Source organism: Lagenorhynchus albirostris, chromosome 20, assembly GCF_949774975.1.
Source record: "Lagenorhynchus albirostris chromosome 20, mLagAlb1.1, whole genome shotgun sequence".
Lineage (NCBI taxonomy): Eukaryota > Metazoa > Chordata > Mammalia > Artiodactyla > Delphinidae > Lagenorhynchus > Lagenorhynchus albirostris.
The window spans coordinates 52,348,020-52,353,181 of NC_083114.1; the positions used below are offsets into that span (position 1 = coordinate 52,348,020).

Sequence of the window (5,162 nt, forward strand, 5' to 3'; positions counted from 1 at the left end):
TATGGGGAGACACTGCTTAATGGATGTGGGCTGTATTTTGGGTGATTTTATTTTAGGGTGATAGTTTTATTATGGGTTTTGTTTTGGAACTAGTTAGAGGTCACGGTTACACAACATTGTGAATGTGCTACATGCCACTGACTTGTTTATTTTATGTTATGTGCATTCATCCGAATTTTTTTTTAAATGTTCGTTTACTTTATTTATTTATTCCTTTTTTTTTAATTTGGCCACGCCTTGGCTTGCGGGATCTTAGTTCCCTGACCAGGAATTGAACCTGCGCCCTCGGCAATAGAAGTGCAGAGTCCTAACCATTGGACCTCCAGGGAATTCCCAAATTTTATTTTATTTTTTTTCAATGAGGGACTTGAACCAGCCTTGACCCTTTCAGGATCATTCTTTTGTGATGCACAAAAAGTCCATTTCTAAGGATGCAGTTGAAATTCTGATTTGGGTGGTGGTAGATATTTATTCCAGGCATTTGTTAAAGAAGGGGAAGGAGGACTTCTTCAGGACCATCTTGATGGGGGCAGGGACCACTCCCTGGGGTCTTGAAGCGGTGGGGGAGGGAGTAGAGATTGGGCTCAACTGTGAATATAAGGAAAGGTGGGAATGTGTAGCCAGGGAGCAGATCGGGGTCAGTGGATGGAAGACTACTAAGAGGAAACATCAGGGGAAAGGGGAGATTTTTGCTAAACTGACCTACCTGGACTTGCCAAAGGCAGGCCAGGGGGCTCAGACATCACCCCAGGGTGGTGGAGGATGGGGAACCTCAACAGATATTGAAGGTGACCAGACACGGAGGATGGGGGATTCTGGCTAAACTGACTTGGCAGGATTCTTGCTAGAACTGGACTCTGCAAAGCAGGACACAGAAGCCCAGGGTTTGAGACCTAGTCAGAAGAGGGCTCAGATGAGCCCGATTAGATCAAAGAGAGAATCTTTCTCCTTGTCACTAAATTATTCGGAGTCCAGTAATGTCAGCCTCATGGAACCATTCAGAGGCTCCTTCCCTCTTCTCTCAGGGGTGAGGGGTGGCCGCCAGTGCTTTGGTGGCATTATTTGGAGGGACTTATCTTGTCTCAAAAGTAGTGTCACCTTGTGGGGGCCCTAAATGCCAATCTTTGGTCACTGTTATTTTCTTTTCATTTCTCTGTATTTCCCTCCATAGTTATGCAATATGTGTGGGGTTTGTTTTTTTTTAAGAATGTGTATGTGTGTGTGTGTGTGTGTGTGTGTGTGTGTGTGTGTGTATGTATAACTGAAGCACTTTGCTGTGTGGAGTTTTTATTGAAGTATAAATATATACAGGAAAGCACACAGATCATAAACTATGAATTTATGCACTAACACACCTGCATTAATAAAAGAGCACATCCTAGAAACCCCTGGTGCGCCCTCCCAGCCACTCGCCGCCCCGCACAAGATAACCACTCATGCAGTGTATTTTTATACTTGGGAAGAAATACTTAAAATTTAAACAAAGTGAAAATACATTAGAGATGGAAAAATTTTAAATCCAGCCCTTTTTATTTGTGAAGGCTCTTCCAAATGGCTCAGACGTGGTAAGGGCTGAGGGCTCTAAGTGGGTTTGGCCTCGGGATATTCCTAAAGGACAGCAGGAGGCAGCTGGCAATAGCCACGGGATCAGCTGATGGACCCATCTCCTTTCTGGGTCATTTGGCACCTGGGCTCCCAAACTAGCCAGCACATTGGAACCCCCTGGTGGAGCTTCAGTACTACAGATACCTGGGTCCCACCCCCAGAGATTGTGATTTAACTGGTCTGCAGTGTGGCCCGAGCTTCAGAGTTTTTCAAAGCTCTGAAGTGATCCTAATATGCAGACAGGGCTTCCCCGGCAGTCCAGCAGTTAAGACTCTGTGCTTCCAATACAGGGAACGCAGGTTTGATCCCTGGTCGGGGATCCCACATCCTGTGCAGCGAGGCCAAAAAATTTAAAAATTAAAAATAGATAAATAAAAAAATATGCAGACAAATGTGGGAAGTACTGACTTAGCATAAAAGGAAGATCTGAAGCCTGTTTTCCAAGCAGGCAGGCAAACTCAGAGGCCTCCCAGAGATTCTGTAACTGCCACAAAAAACTTTCTTATTCAGGAGGATCATGAATTGTCACGGTCCCACTGACTGTTTCACGTCTGGAAATGAGTCAGGCATACTACAGAAATGACACATACTATTACAGCCTCTCCCCACATCCTCCCAGACACTGGCTTGGGAATGTGGGAATAGTGACAAAGCTGGCTACCACCCAGGCTCCAGGAAAATGGGGGGAGGGGAGGCTCTGCAGTTATTACAGTCACTCCCACTAGGTGTGTCAAAGCAGATGCTCTGTGAATTAAAAAAAACTCAATTAAATCTTATTTCCCTGTTGGACAGTAATATAATTTTGAAAATGCTCTTTCTTAATATCGAATTGGTATTTAATTACCGGGGGATTCGACCTTCCCTGAAAGGCAGATGCAGTTACCTTCCCACCATGAGGACTCTCACCCTGAGGGTCAGCCTTGGAAGTTCCTGCCCCCTCCACCTCATCACACTGTACCTTCATGATATAGGTCAGATTTCTAAGAACCTGTGTTTCTATGGTGGTTGTGTGGAATAGTGGTTTAAAATTTACGGAAGGGGCTTCCCTGGTGGCGCAGTGGTTGAGAGTCACCTGCCGATGCAGGGGACACGGGTTTGTGCCCCGGTCTGGGAAGATCCCATGTGCCACGGAGCGGTTAGGCCCGTGAGCCATGGCCGCTGAGCCTGTGCGTCTGTAGCCTGTGCTCTGCAATGGGAGAGGCCACAACAGTGAGAGGCCCGCGTACTGCAAATAAATAAATAAATAAATAAAATAAAATAAAATTTACGAAAGAATGGGAAAGGAGTGACAGGAGGAAGAAATGGGCAGGTGGGGGAGGACGGGGAGGGGGGTGCGGGGGGAGCTGGAATGCTTTCGTGTCAAGGGTTACCCAGCTTGTGAGCTGGTACTGAGCCTAGGCTAGAACTTGGGCTTGGAATGGTGTTTGACCTGTATCTTTCCACCAGCCCAGATAGCCCACTTGTGCAAACCCTTCTTGGACAATCACTAGAAAGACAAGTAAGTTTTCATCCAAGAAAGCACCATATGTTTCTTCAGAAACCTTTCAAGTACTTGACTCCCTAGGGAAGTGTTCTAATTATCTGTTTCCGAGTGAGAAACCACCCTAAGATGTAGTGGCTTGAAGCAATAATTTATTGGGTCCATCGTGGGTTGATTGGGCTCAGTCAGGTGGTTCTCACTTGGGGACTCATGTGATTACAACGTCAGTGGGCTGAACATCTGAGATGGGCCCCTCCCGTGGAACCATTGAGGCAGGCTGTCAGCTGGTTCAGCTGGGGCTGTCAGCCAGAGTGCCTGTGTGGACTCTCCATGTGACATGGCAGCTAGGTTCCCAGAGGGAAGGTCTCAAGAGCATCATTCCAGGACACCCAGCGGAAGCTGTGTGGCTTCTCACGCCCTGGTTTTGGAAGTCCCAGGCCATCCCTTGTGCCACATTCCACAGCTCAAGCAAGTCACTAAGGCCAGCCCAGATTCCAGGGAATGGAACCAGGGTCCTTCCCCCATGGTCGGGGAGGAGGGACTGATGGAGGCCATATTTAGGGGCTCTCAGTTACTTACCTTAGGAATTGAGAATTGGGACAAATTTAGGGAACTGCTTCACCCTTAAGGAAACTAGTTTGTAGCTTAAGAACAAGATTCCTTCAAATATATTTTCAGGAACCCCAGCGCCGTGTTGATCAATGCCCCAGCTTCCTTGGGTCTCCTTGCTTTTACTGAAACCAGCTACCCTGCCTGACGGCGTTCATCCTTAAGGCTTCTCTCTACCCCCGGAAGCTGCTGCTTTTCCACTTCCTTCTTAATACAAGTGCTGACATTCATCACGCTCTTATTTTGTGCCACTGTGCTGAGCAATGCATACACTTAGCCCGTTTCATTAGGAAGACTTGTCTTGTTGAAGTGCCCATTGAGAAAAGGTTGATTGTTTGTTTGTTTCCAGTAACTACCGCCAGCTGTGCTCTGTCCAAACCCCCTTTGTTACTGGCTGAAAGACTCCCCATTAAGGCCCCTCAATCTGATTCCACTGATCCAGTCACTTTTTTTTGTTATTAAGGCAGCCCCACTTGGGAGTTTAAGACTGGTCCATTTAGGAACTCAAACTTGGGAATTCCCTGGTGGTCCAGGGGTTAGGACCCAGCACTTTCACTACAGGGGCCCCGGGTTTGATTACCTGGTACCGCAAGCCGTGGGCATGGCCAAAAAAAAAAAAAAAAAGAAAGAAAGTGAAACTTATCTCAAGCACAGGCTCCAGCACTGAAGCAGGGACAAGGCCTATCTCTCACAAGCCGCCCGCTGCTCTGTGCTTACTTCGTGAGGTTGAGGCGGAGGGGAGAGAAATAGAAAACAGATGTGTTTCCTGTGGTGACTAGCTGGGGGCGGTGATGTGGCTGTCCTGTGCCCTGGGTCTTTACTGCTGACCCAACTCATTCTCTAGAGCAGGGTTTCTCATCCTCAGCACTATTGACACTGGGGGCTGGATTATCCTCTGTTGTGGGAACCTGTCCTGTGCATTGTTTAGCAATATCCCTGGCCTCTGCCCACTAGATGCCAGGAGTACTTCCCAAGTTGTGCAACCAAAAATGTCTCCAGTCATTGCCAATGTCCCCTGGGAGCAACCTTGCCCTGGCCGAGAACCAGCGCTCCTTAGACTTGGTGTGGACAAGTGGGCGCCCCACAGGACGGCCAGCGGAGACTCTCTCCCAAGGGGCTCCCCTGGTTCCACATTCTTGCTGACCTTTGGAGGTGGCCTCATGCCATATTTATTGCTCTGAGGAGGTTCCCCAATCCCAAATTCCCGAATCTGCAATTCCATCCACACTCTGGATCCGACTCTGGGGCTGTGGGGTTGCACCCATCTTCTGAGGGGATGGGTGGATCCAGGCCTTTGCCTCCTGGCTGACTGCCCACCATGCCAGCTCCTCTGGGCACTGTCCAAACTGCAGGAGCCCCAGGGCAGATGCACCAGCCCACGGCCAAGTGGACAGCCAAGTGGGAGACAAGATGTTCCTCTCTACTGTCCCACACACTTTACAGCGACTCCACTGTGTCCCCAACCCCC

The 5,162-nt window shown here is 48.5% G+C and overlaps 1 non-coding gene across 1 annotated transcript; it reads right to left on the reverse strand.

Moving 5' to 3' along the window:
• Nucleotides 1-256: 256 nt before the first annotated feature.
• Nucleotides 257-329, reverse strand: TRNAR-UCU (transfer RNA arginine (anticodon UCU)). Its single transcript has one exon. It is a non-coding gene; the product is annotated as a tRNA-Arg (tRNA).
• Between the last annotated feature and the right edge of the window lie 4,833 nt (nucleotides 330-5,162).